Below are 13,498 nucleotides of genomic sequence, written 5' to 3' on the forward strand. Positions count from 1 at the left end.
CCTCTGTATCAGCTCCTGCCTCCACTTTCCTGCTCTGCTTGTGTTCCTGTCCTGACTTCTTCGGGGATGGACAATAATGTGGAAGTAAAGGCCAATAAACCCTTTCCTCCCTAACTTGTTTTTTGATTATGGTGTTTCATCGCAGTAACAGTAACCCTAAGACACAGACCCTTACTGACTAAGCCATCATCCCAGCCTTATACATTTCCCCCTGAGTTTATAGCTTATGCCAGACTCAAACAGAGCCACTTGTTTAGAATAAGCTGGTGATTCTGTGAGGCACGTTCAATAGTTAAATATTTCTTTCCTGATGAGCAATTCCCCTACATGTCTCCACAGGAGGTGGGTGATACAGCCACAATAGGCCTGATGGGTCTAGGCAGAGCCCTTCCTACACGCATAGGAGGTTTCTCAGCAGAATGCAGCCTGTCCAATGATGCTTGCCCCATTGCTGTTTCTTTCTCTTTTTATATGACCTGTCATTCTTCCCAACAGCAGGTGTGCCTTCTGGCAGCAAGGTGACCAAGCACAGAGCGGAGCCTATTAAGTTTCACTTTTGCATCTTCAGCAGGTTTCCTATTGAGACTTGTAGTACTTTAAAAAACCAGTCTTCCTGGGGGAAGGAGGAGGGAACATGAGATAAGGGGATGAATGCGGTGCATGCCAGTTGAATTGCTTCATCCTTTTGATTATTCTATTACTATACAGATGCCTCTTCGGGTGCTCTTATGGACGTTATTGTCATTTCTGCTGTTTAGAAAAAGGTAACAAAACCTGCAGGTTTGGAATAAAAGCTTCTATTTTACATGTTCAAATAATAAAAGGCAGAGAGTTTTACATGAGGCAAGAGCTCAGACTCCTAAGATGTACCTTAAGCTTGCCTTGAAGGAACAGATTGGAAAGCTGAGATTGGCAGCTACAAACTTCCTCCAGGTTGGCTGTTGATAAAGCCCCAATCACTGTCCACTTTCAACTTCCATGCAGCCCGGGACCACTGAACACATATTTCCAAGTAATGCAGTCTGGGGACTTGATGCGGCTTCCTCTGTCTGGTTAATTGGTCTTAGGTAAAATAATGGCAAAGCTGTGAGATGTGCCTGATTCAATCATTCATTCCTACAGAGAGCTTGCTAAAGTCACTCCCCCTGTGCACATTCCCTTTCAGAATGACTTTGATTTTGGAAATATGACTTTTACAGCATTATCTTATAGCATGGTGCCTTGTTGGCTCCCTCAGCATGAGGGTTACTATCGCTTTTCCCTGAGAGGAACACACATACACACACATGCACACACACACACACTCGATGGGGGAAGTGCTTCTGTGCATGTGTTTGTCTTACTGGATGATAAATAAAGTTCTGTTTGGCCAATGAGACAGCAAGTTAGGCAAGACTAGGAGTCAAAGAGGATTCTGGGAAATGTAGTAGAGAAGTGGTGATCTAGGCAGGGAGTGACATAGCAAGGAGACTCATATTTAAGCAAGGAGAAACAGGAAGTGTCCCTTTTCCCTCTGCTCTTCCTCCAGTGGCGCAATGTGATCCACCAGCAAGGAGGGACAGCAATGGAAGGTGTCCGATAAGAGAAGTCTTATAAAATATATAGATTTATGATAAATAAGACTGAGTTAACAGATGAGAAATCCTAGTCATTGGCCAAGCAGCATTTGAACCTAATACAAGTTTCTGTGTATTAATTTGGGCCCTAATTCGGGCGGGCAGCTGTCGTAAAGTGCACACGTGGCAGTGGGGCTCAGAGGCTTTTGGCGGAAAGATTTATCATAACACAGACACTATGAGTGTGCATGCAGGGAGAGAGACAGGCAGGTGAGAGTGTTGTGGTGGTATAATATTATTTTAAGGTGTGTGACTTTTGTTTATGCTGTAGTTGTTTAACTCCATGAAGCTGCATTACTGTGCCTGTTTAAATAAAACACCTGGTGGTCCTAATAAAGAGCTGAATGACCAATAGTGAAGAACAAGATAGGCAAGAACAAGGATAGGCGGGGCTGGCAGACAGAAAGAATAAATAGAAGGAGAAACAAGGAAGGGAGGAGCTATGAGAGACCAAGGAGAGGAGGAGATCAGCGGTCAGCCAGCCATGCAGTAAGAGTGAAAGTAAGATGTACAGAAGTAAGAAAAGGAAAAGGCTCAGAGCACAAAAGGTGGTCCAAATAAGATAAGAAAAGCTGGCTAGAAACAAGCCAAGCTAAGGCCAGGCATTCATAACCAAAAATAAGCCTCCATGTATGTTTTATTTGGGAGCTGGGTGGTACCCCCCTGCAAAAAAAAAAAAAAAAAAAAAGCAAAAAGAGCAAAACATCCACAACAGAGAGTTACTCACATGAGTCTCAACCTTCCAAAATCTCTTGTGGGTGAAAGAACTACCTAGAAACACGTGCTTTTCTGGAATAAGTTATACTGGTGTCTAGAAATGTGATGAAGACCAAGACGTGGGCAAAACCAGGTGCAGCAGGTACATCTGCTCCCATCCTGGTGCTCACTGCACTGAGCCTGTCGTGCTTGCAAGTCATACTTGGAACTTCAAAAATGGTTTCTTCTGCTTAAGCTGTGTCGGACCTTATGAACCTAATGTAAATATTAGTTTGCATAGGGGAGAGCTAGTGAGCTTAAGTCAAAGATGACAACCCCATTGACAAGTTGGAGGACTATGGGCCTACCACTCCCAGTAGATACACATGCAGTGCAGCCCTTGGGCTGTCATTAGAGTATATGGGCTCAGGGAGCAGGAGGACATTCATCCTGACATGTCAGGATAGATTAAAGCAGGGGACTACAAAGGTACCTAATGTGCCCAGTTATGTGCTCTGTGCTCCAGGTGAGAAGTGTTGGGAAAGGAAAGATTTCAGGCCAGCAAGATGGCTCATCAGGTGAAAGCACTTGTTGCCAAGGCTGACGACCTGAGTGGGATCTCAAAGATACATATGATAGAAAAACGAAATCAACTCACACACACACACACACACACACACACACACACACACACACACACACACACACACACTGAATTAAAAATGCTATTTAAAAAGAAAAGAAAGGATATCATAGTGTTTACCAGAGTGCATTCAGCCACAACCTAATAATAGATTTGATTTAATTAGTGAATATATAGCCATAAGCAGGCTCCTATGCGACAATAAAGTCATATACTGTAGTCCTATAGTTCCTCCTTGTCAGGATTTTGCTTCCCATGGTTTCAATTACCTATGATATCCTATATTTTGAAAATGTTCAACTAAAAAAATTCCCAAAACACATTTAAAATCGTGCACCACTCTGTAGTGTGGTAAGATCTGACTATCTGGCTCTGATCTAGTCAGGACATGAGTTATCTTTTTGTCTAGTGTATCCACCCTTTATATACCACCTACCCATTAGCACCTAGCTGTCTCAGTTGTCAGACTGATATGGTATCACAGAGCTTGTGCTTAAGTAACATTTCTTCACTTAATGATGGACCCAAAGTACAAACACAGCAAAGTACCCCTCCAGATATGCCAAGGAAGCATCATAAAGCATCACTCAAACTGTGAAAATTCTTATAGTGATAAAAATGCAATACTGGGGTTGCAAAAAGTTACAGGGAATTATTGTTAATTTCTTACTTTGACACTTACACATTAAATTTTAACTTAGGTAATAACATTCAGAAAAATAGAGTATGTGGGGCCAGTTGGATGGCTCCGTGGATAAAGGTGTGTGCCCTGTGCCAAGTCTGGTGACCTGAATTAGATCACTGGAACCCAAAATGGCAGAGGGAGAGAACTGACCTCTGACCTTTCAGTTGTGCATGGTAGCATGTGTGTCCCTGTGTGCATACACACACACACACACACACACACACACACACACACACACACAGAGAGAGAGAGAGAGAGAGAGAGAGAGAGAGAGAGAGATACACACACACTAATTAATAAATAAAGAGGAAACTTGAGTACATGAAGTGCTTAGTATTGCCTGCAGGCACAGGTGTCTCCTTAGGGTCTTGAAATACACCCCTTACTCCTAAGGAGAAATTCTGGCAAGCTACACAAGGCACTCACTTCCATTTACAAGCACTGAATGTTTACTGTTGGCTTCTGACTACTTTTCCTGTTTTGTGTCTAGGACAGTGGTTCTCAACCTTTCTAATTCTGTGACCCTTTAATGCAGTTCCTCATGTTACGGTGACCCCCCAACCATAAAATTATTTTTGTTGCTACTTCAGAACTGTAATTTTGCTACTGTTATGAATTGTAATGTAAATATCTGATATTCTGCTTCTGTGAAAGGGTTGCCTGACTTCCAAAGGGGTTGTGACCCATTGATTGAGAACCACTGGTCTAGGGCAACTGACTTGTGATGCCTTTGCTAACTTTGTGTCTACACCTTTGCACACACCTGGGCTCTTCCAGACATGGAAAATGCTGCTTGTTGTCAAGTTCACAGTGAATGACTCAGAGAGGACCCAAAATGAAAACAATGGTTAAGCAAGGGGCATCCAGACTCCATGGCAGCCAGGACAGCTCATGCACTCCCAGCCTCTCTGACACCCAGTTGGTAGATCCAACTCACTCCTTCCAGGCAGAAGCCCTTTGCTGGTACCAGACTTGGAACACTCACCAGAGCCTCTGCTGTCATTGTCCATCTTTTCCCTCCTCTGTGCATGCAGTGTCACAGCTGACACCTGGGATGTCACATTCTGACATACAAGACCGTTGGGGTCAAGTGGGGTAGGGGTAGAGGCATGGACTTGGCTATCACAGCCAGGTACATGTCAAAGCAAATTCCACTCACGATTGGGTGTTCAGCCTGGACCTGGACCGTATCTGGATCAGAGTGATGGGCTGAAGTCAAATGACAATGTTTGTCTAGCTAGGGCTTATCTGACAGGACATGCTTCCTGGCAGGGATGGGAACGGAGGCTGCAGGGACAAGGGTGGGTGTGAGGCAAGAGGAGGTGTGTTATCCGCCTTTGCCTCGTTTTCACATTTGTTGCTAGTATGTGCTTGCTGACATTTGAGCGGATTCTATTTATGCAAATAGCCGATTTTGCTTTATTTTCCGTCCCCTACATGCACGCAGACCACTAACTGTCACAAAGGTTTCCTTCCACCGTGGTGACTAACAGCACGGTCACTCACCCAGCAACAAGGGAGAGGCCTGGCTGGGGAAGGAGAGTGTTTAATATTGATGTGAGCCCTGAATAAATGAGGATTTGCAAGGCATCCACCGTGTTCCACAACAAGACTTTGAATTCAGATCGACCGGAATCCATATTTCTGCCCTAATGCATAGCAGCTTCATGGCCCTGGGCAACTTTTCTTAGCTCCTCTTGGCCTCTGTTTCTTCATCTCTAAAGTACTGGAATAATACTACCTATGGTATGGGAGAATCTTCATGATCAAGTGAAAATGTGTCCAAAGCAGTTTGTGGGAGGTCTAGTAAAATGTGATCCCTCTCACCCCAAATCCTAATGTGGACAATGGGAGACAGAGGGCAGAGAAATGGACAATGGGAGACAGAGGGGCAGAGAAATGGACAATGGAGACAGAGGGGCAGAAAAATGGACAACGAGAGACAGAGGGGCAGAAAAATGGACAATGGGAAAAGGAGAGACAGAGAAATGGACAATGGGAGACAGAGGGGCAGAGAAATGGACAAAGGGAAAAGGAGGGGCAGAGACAGGGATTGCAACAGAGAGTGTGTGTGCTTTGAAGAATGCTCTCCCATTATCTTTCAGATGACCTGCCTTTCCAGAACTTTGGAGCACTCCTGGGCTACAGAAGTAGTTGTTCATCTGTCAGGGGAGCACTTGCCTCCTGAATCTTTAACTTGAATTTAGAATTTACATATCATTTATTTTGCTTTTGTTCTTCCTCTCCCACCCTTTCCATCTTGCTTTCCTTTCCTCCCTCCCTCCCTCCTTTCTTCCTCCCTTCCATCTTTCCTTCCTTTCTTATCTCTCTCTGTCTTTTTTGTTGAGAAAGGGTAGGGTCTGCCCAGTACCTTCTGTCAGACCTTTGGCCCTTTGCTTAGAAAACATCATCCATCCTTATCTTTTTACTTAAACATTATTCTTCTGAAAATGATCATGAAACTTACCTTTTACAACAAATTATTTAACCCAGCCGTAAATAAACTGTCACCTTGAACACATGTTCCCTTCTTACAAGTCTGTGTCTATTTTTGAGCATTCTTTGTAGATTTCTCAAGTGGTAGTACAGGCTGGGTTTTGTTGATAAATAGTTAACTTTAACAGATGTTGAAAATGATCTCTTGGTTGAATAAAGAATTAAGATGTAGACTCAAGTATCTGAAAGTTTCTGCAATGTGCTTTAGCAAGCTTAAAGGATGGTGAGGAGAATTCCACCAGCCTGGCAGCAGGGCAGTGGAGCAGAGAGCTTCAGGCCTAAGGGACAAAGTGGGATAACACCACTCTTGGAGGATTCGAGAGAAGAGGAGGTCCTGCACTGCAAGGAAAAAGACTCAGTTAATATATATGACCTGTGCTATGTGACCGTGGTTGAAGACAGGGACTGTAGCACACATATCAGGAATCATAGAAATGCTGGATAGAGAATAAAGCGTGGTTAGTGTCTGGATTTAGTCATGCTGCCTTGGGCTGCAGCTGGTAAGGGGCTAGGTATTGTACCAACCCTGCTTCAAATGTTATCTGCTTGGGGCCTGCTTTCCTGGGCTTTCAACAGCCCACAGGAGTACTTCCTTCACAAAGAGGTTTGAGACTGTGTGTATGTATTACTTATGGTTTAAGCCATATATTTGGTTATCCTGTGACCCATTACCTTAGGCCAGACTGGTAATTCATGAATTTGTGGTTTTCTTGGTCAGTCATGGCATGATTAACCTGTCGCCATTTTTGTTTTGTTTTGTTTTTTGAGACAGGTTTTCTTTGTTTAACAATGCTGGCTTTCCTGGAACTCACTCTGTAGACCAGGCTGGCCTCACAACTCACAGAGGTCCACCTGCCTCTGCCTCCCCAGTGCTGGGATCAAAGGTGTGTGGCACCATGGCCAGCCCCTGTCATCATTTTGACGTTAGAGATTACATTGGCTGATAGCTATGCCAACCACTGAGCATGTGGAGGCAACCAGGTCTATGGTAACAGTTGTCACACCCTAATAGAAGGAAGGAGGATAGGGACACCTGCAATTGCAGCTATTTCTCCTTTTTTTATTTTTTTGGTTTTTTGAGACAGGGTTTCTCTGTGGCTTTGGAGGCTGTCCTGGCACTCGCTCTGGAGACCAGGCTGGCCTCGAACTCACAGAGATCGGCCTGCCTCTGTCTCCTGAGTGCTGGGATTAAAGGCGTGCACCACCAATGCCTGGCTTGCCATTTCTCCTTCTTGATTCACCCTCCAGCTGCAAGTGATCTTGGGAAATGTTGGTGTTTGTAGGAAGTGGAAGTCGAGCATCTTGCAGCTGCACTGATGACTGAAGGACTAATGTGACAGAGACAACAGTTGTCATCACCTCACCGAGCCATGGTATCTGCACAATGCCACTCATCCTCCTTGTCTTTTTCTTCAGTGAAAGTTAGTAAATGACCAAGTCAAAGCACAGTCTCCATTTGAAAAATAAAAAAATAAAAATAAGAGGACAGAAAAAGGGAAAGGAACTAACAATTGTCACAATAGGTGAATGGCCTCTTTGACATCCCACATTTCTCCAAACGTCATTAGGTTGGATTTGGGTAGCTGAATATGACGATATTTGAGCTCTTCAGCAAATTCTATATTTGATTCTCTCTTCCCAGAGGGCTTTTGTGAAGCAGGGGGTATTGTGCTGGGAACAGAGCTACAGTCAGCCTCCTTGTCATTATGCTGGAATGAATGGCAAGATACATAAGGCACAGCAATGAAAAGGCCAGTGGATACAAGGCGGAGAGAGGGCCAGGGCTCAGTTAGATTTTCACAATCCATCTGTCTCCTTTCAGTGTATGTTCTTGCTGGATTTTATTTATTTATTGCTTATAAAGTTTCAGAGATTAAGCTTATTCTTCAGGTACTAAACAAGGAAAGGAACCTTGGCATTGTAATGTTAGGAGCTCCAGGGAAAACGTACTAGGAAGGGGAAAAAGAGAGGGGGGTGGGGTAGAGAGAGATAATAGACATTTGGTATATTGAGCAGTTTATAGTGTGTTTTTATATACCCGAAATTCAGCACATCTACAATATAGTGCTGGAGCATCTATGAATCTAAGACTAAGGCCAATCTGAAGGATGTCTTTTGAAAGTCAATTCAAGATTTTTTTGACAAGGTCTCACTATATAGCCACGACTGGCCTGGATCTCAAATAAGTAGACCAGGCTGGCTTCAAATTCATAAGACCCATCTGTCTGCCTATGCCTCCCAAGTTCTGGGATTTTACAAGTAGAATTTTCAAGTTATAGGATGAAACCTTGTTTCTTTTTTTTCCCCCAGCCTCTACCTTATATATAAGATGCCCATGCTAGGAACCAGGGCTTTATCCCCTACGTCTTCCAATCTCTGTTAATACTACATCCAAGTTTTCAACAAATCCTGTTGGCTGAAACTTCTGACCAGCAATGGTATAGATTTCTGTGTGTCTGTACTAATGGGTCCCTCCTTACGGTTTGCCTATCAGACCCTGGGAACCCTTTAATGACTCCCTTGTCTTAAAGATAAAATTTAAAGTCTTCATCATGGGCTATACATTTCCAGTCTTGGATTTGACCTCTCTGTGGACATCTCCACCTACACCCTAGGTACACGAAGACACCTGTCACATGCTCCAATGCTTGCCAAAGATTTGGACCTTTGCCTGCTCCTTCTACCCCCATGCTATTCCCCTTCATGGCCAGACTTATTTCTTTCCTTCAAGAGACAGCAGAGCAAATGTCATTTTTCCCTTGTACCTAGTTAAATGTCCTCTCCCTCCAAACCAGGCCCATCTCCCACACTTGCATAGTAACTGGCACATAGCACTTTTAGAGCAGTGTGGACATTTTACTGTAGCTGTGCGTTTCTCTGTCATGTTAAGTAGAAATCCCCATTACTAGTAAATTCCAAACAGATGATCTTTGACACATTTCAAAGAAGTGAAGCAGAGAACTGCAATCAAGAAACCAAGGAGGAAAGAATAAATAATAAAGACTTCTCAAGTCTCTTTTACTTTTGAGTATTTGAATTTCTCTAACCCCAAAATTTAAATAGATGCTCAAATTCCTTTGAAACTAATCAGAAAGCAATGTTAACATGATGTATTAGTTGCTTTTCTGTTGCTGTCATAAAATATTCTTAACGGAGAAAAGGGTTTATTTTGGCCTATGGTTTCAGAAGGGTAGGGTCCATTAAGGCGCAAGTACGACATGGGAAGAGATACACAGTGACAGGAGCACGAGGCAGCAGATCATGTTTTCATCCACACCGGAAGCAGAGAAAAAGAGAACAGGAAGTGGGGAGAGGGTATAATCCCTCAAAGCCTGCCCCTGTAACATACTTCCTCAGCAAGGCACCACCTCCTGATGGTTCCATAACCTCCCCAAAGAGCAACAACTACTGGGGACCAAGGGATCCCGTGGGCACATTTCTTATTCAAACCACCACACATAGTTTTATCATATGAAATATTTATTGCTTTTGCAATTGATTATCTCTCAATAGAGTATATGAAACATATTGACTGTATCACTATCCTTTCTTATGCAACATGATTACTCAACCGTGTGCTGAAGTTTTCATTATATCCCTGGCTTAAGGATTTGGGAAGCCCAGAATGCTTTTGGTCTCTATGCATGAAATGTAATCAGGACATTTTCTCCTGCAAGATAAAACTGAGGAAAATAGTTCCAATTCAACTTTGCCACTACAAATATGATACTTTGAAAAAGTCACCTGACATTCATGAACATGATTTTCTTCACCTAGAAATGGTGGTTGTGGTGGTCAAATAATATTAGATGTGTATGAAATGCTCCAAATAGAATTTGGTAAACCAGAAATGGTACACTAGAAATGGTTGTTGTCGGGGTCAAATAAAATTAAGTGTGTAGGAAATGCTCCAAACAGAATTTGGTATACCAGAAGCATCCATAACATTGCTGTTATTATTCTAAAATAGGAAACCAGAAGACATACTTTCACAGGCATTGTTCTTATCTATGCAGAAAAACCAAAGGGAATGATGGTTTCTGATGATCTTTGGAATATAATACTCCAACTTCCACGAGTAAGTCCGCATTGTACTCTGCTCCAAATCAAATGCAGATATAGATTTTTTCTGTCTCATTGATTCTGATGTCATCAGTATTATAATTCAGGTTTCTAAATTTTTTTGTTGAGACAAATAATTCTGGAACTCACCAAACAACACTTTCTTTAAAAACAATAGCAAAAAAGGACAGTTGTGGAGACAGAAAGATAAGGAGGAAGCAAAGCTGCCCAGTCATCCAACTTCTGGGAGATAAAGACATTGGGAACTTGGCCAAACCCTTAAGTAATAAGGAGAGATGGGGAAGAAATGTTGACAGTTTCTGACATGTGACTTTCTGCTGACCCAGACACTGCATTTGTTCTGAATATGAAGAGTTCTCAAGGCGATACGTCATGAACAGCCTCCAGTCCAGCAAGTAGCTCTCTCTCATCCCACTTGCAAAGCCAAATGCCCAGAGGAAAAGAAATTATTCAGAAGACCAGAGTTTTGTCTTGGAGACTAAATTGACAATACATTATTAAACTCCCCTTGCACCACTCACCACACCCATTCTGGCAACAAAAGTTGCCTCAAACGGAGAAAAAGCAATTTTCATAGTAATGAGTAAAAGATGTTGTCCAAGTGAAGAGAAAGTATGAGAGTCCTCCACAAAACATTTCCCTAAATTGTTATAATAATGGATATTTTAGGATATAACATAATTTATACTCCTTTTAATTTACACAGAACTATATTTAAGACTATTAAAACACAATTAAGTAAAATGCATTTTACATATATATTTAATAAGAATAATAAGAGTAATATAAATTTGTATTTAAGACCAAGAGTTGATGGAGAAGCCATGAACTTACTGACACTGCCCTGAGTAACTCTGAGGTGTATGACTCTAGGTAATCTTCTCATGCCATCATAGGAATTACTTGCCCTGGTAACAAGTGAGACACTTGAGAATTCAACATGGGTCTACATCTTGTCCTCAAAGACCACAACTTCCCAGGAACAAAATTTTATCAAGTCATTTCTTTGAAAAGTGTAGGTTCCCCCTACATAATTTATCTAAGGAATATCCTTTCTTGTTTGTTAATCTCTTACATATCTAAGGAAGAAGTTTCCTCAAAGTAACAATTCCATGATTAAAATTTTTCTCATCAGTTTGTCATAAACCAACCTTTGTATATGAAATCATCTTTTGGTATATATAGGAGAGTAGGTCCAGGATGTGCCAAGGAAATCCACAGATGCTGGAGTCCCTTATGTAGAATGGCATAAATAGAGTTATATTTTTTCCTTTTTACATAGATAAGTTATTTGTGTGTTACACATGCATGTGTGTGCTTACATGTGTGCTAGTACATGTGTGCTCTAGTGTGTGTGCACACATATATGTGGAGGTGCATGGTTGATGTCCAGAATCTTTCTCGATTGCTCATCCATCATATACTTTTGAGGCAGCATCTCTCAGTCAAACCCAGTGCTCACCAACACAGCTGTTCTCACTAGTCTGCTCAGTCCTGGTACCTCCTAATGCCACTTTCCAAGCCTGGAATTACATATGGGTTACCAATTCTATGGATTCTAAGAATCTAAACTGTGATATTCTTGTTTTCAGAACTATACATTTAACTACTGAGCAATCTTCCAGGGCAGACTTTGGACAGATCACTTGGAGTACCTAATATAACATAAATGCTCAGTAAATTGTTGTTACACTGTATTGTTCAGAAACCAGGGACCCAAAAAGTGTTCAGTGGAGATGGAACGTTTTTCCAAAAGCTTTTTAGTCTCAAGTTGTTGAGTCCTCACATGTAGAGCTCACAAACAAATAGGGTCATCTCTATATCTAAAGAAGATGTGATATTTACTCATTTCACTTTGTTGCTGCTATGGAAATAGAGAAACAGTCAATATGAAACTGAAGAAGGCAGAGAAAATGCAATATACAAAACCATGAGGGGGAGATCCAATAGCATATATGACCCATCAATCAGATACGTGGCTAAAATCCAAAGTCTGCCTCTGTTTCCTCAGCTATAAAGCACACAGACAAAATAAAAAGGACCTATAGAGGGAGAAGGCACAGATGTTCTGTCAGTTGGCCACCTTTTCACTTTGTTTCTGGGTATCCTCAGGTCCAAAAACATGGGAGAGAAACAAGATGAAGAGAAAACATTCAGGTCATCGGTGCCACTGTACTCCTCATTGGCTATCTGGACAGTTCACCTCATAGCTCATTTCCAAATATAATGCTGCCCTGATGCACCCCTTCTTGCATGGAACTTCCCAATTGACCCACCATCCACCGGAATCTCATTAATCCTTGCCAGACTGAAATGTCAGTGGAGAGTGACTGTAACTGTTATTTCTGTCTCTTCACTCTACCACTAATCTTCAACCCAAATTCTAGAGAAGAACAAGAAACAGTACACAATTTCATTTGAGTCCTCGAAGAGTCCTTCTAAGGCTTTTTATGTTCCATCTCCCTTCTTCAACCCTGGAGCCTACCCACAGGTCCACACACACTAAGTTCCAATTGGATAGTGAAATGCCCCCTCTATCAGATACCGTCAGCCTCCTCAATCTTTCTTTCTCTTGAGTCCCCAGGACTTGATTTAGGGAGGGTCACCTAGTAGAATACCCCCCCTTCCAGTCTGAAAACCTTTCAGAGTACCCCTTCCTTTCATTACATAAACTGTTTTATCAATTCTTTGAGGGTTTTACATGCATACGATGTATTTCGATTACATTCATCTCCCACTCTTTCTTCTAACTTCTCCCTAACCCATGCCTCACCTCCTTCCCTTCCTACTTATCTTTCTTTTTCAAATAACCCTCAGAGTACAGTTTGTTCTGTTCACATAATTGTGGGTATGTGGGCTACCCACCAGAGAGAGTGTGGTCAGCCTATCAGGGACTATACTCTTAAAGAAAACTGCCTCTTTCTAGTCAAGAAGCCACCAACAGTTAGTGGTGCTTCAGCTAGAAGTGGGGACACATGAGCTCCTCCCATCCCATGCTGGAATACTGGTTAGCTTGATGTTCCTCAGGTCTTCAGCAAGCAACCATAGCTTCTAGAAGCCCATGGGTGCAGTGGTGTCCTTGTGTATGGAAAAATGGTGTTTCTCCTGACCTCTGGCCAGGTCTTCCAAGATGTTCCCTGAGCTTTGTGGGTAGGGGTAGGATACAGATGTCCCGCTTGTGACTGAGAACCCCACAGTCATAGGCTCTGCACTTTGACCAGCTGTGAGTTTCTGCATTGACTGCTGCCCTTGATGTAACTCAAGTCACCAATGTGGCAC

The 13,498-nt window shown here is 42.4% G+C and overlaps 1 long non-coding RNA gene across 1 annotated transcript; it reads left to right on the plus strand.

Annotated features, from left to right (window-relative positions):
* The first annotated feature begins 1,764 nt into the window (after window positions 1–1,764).
* Window positions 1,765–13,199, plus strand: LOC103160827. Its single transcript, XR_004770006.1, has 2 exons — window positions 1,765–10,214; window positions 10,377–13,199. It is a non-coding gene; the product is annotated as an uncharacterized LOC103160827 (long non-coding RNA).
* Window positions 13,200–13,498: the final 299 nt, after the last annotated feature.

Source organism: Cricetulus griseus, chromosome 5 (assembly GCF_003668045.3).
Source record: "Cricetulus griseus strain 17A/GY chromosome 5, alternate assembly CriGri-PICRH-1.0, whole genome shotgun sequence".
Lineage (NCBI taxonomy): Eukaryota > Metazoa > Chordata > Mammalia > Rodentia > Cricetidae > Cricetulus > Cricetulus griseus.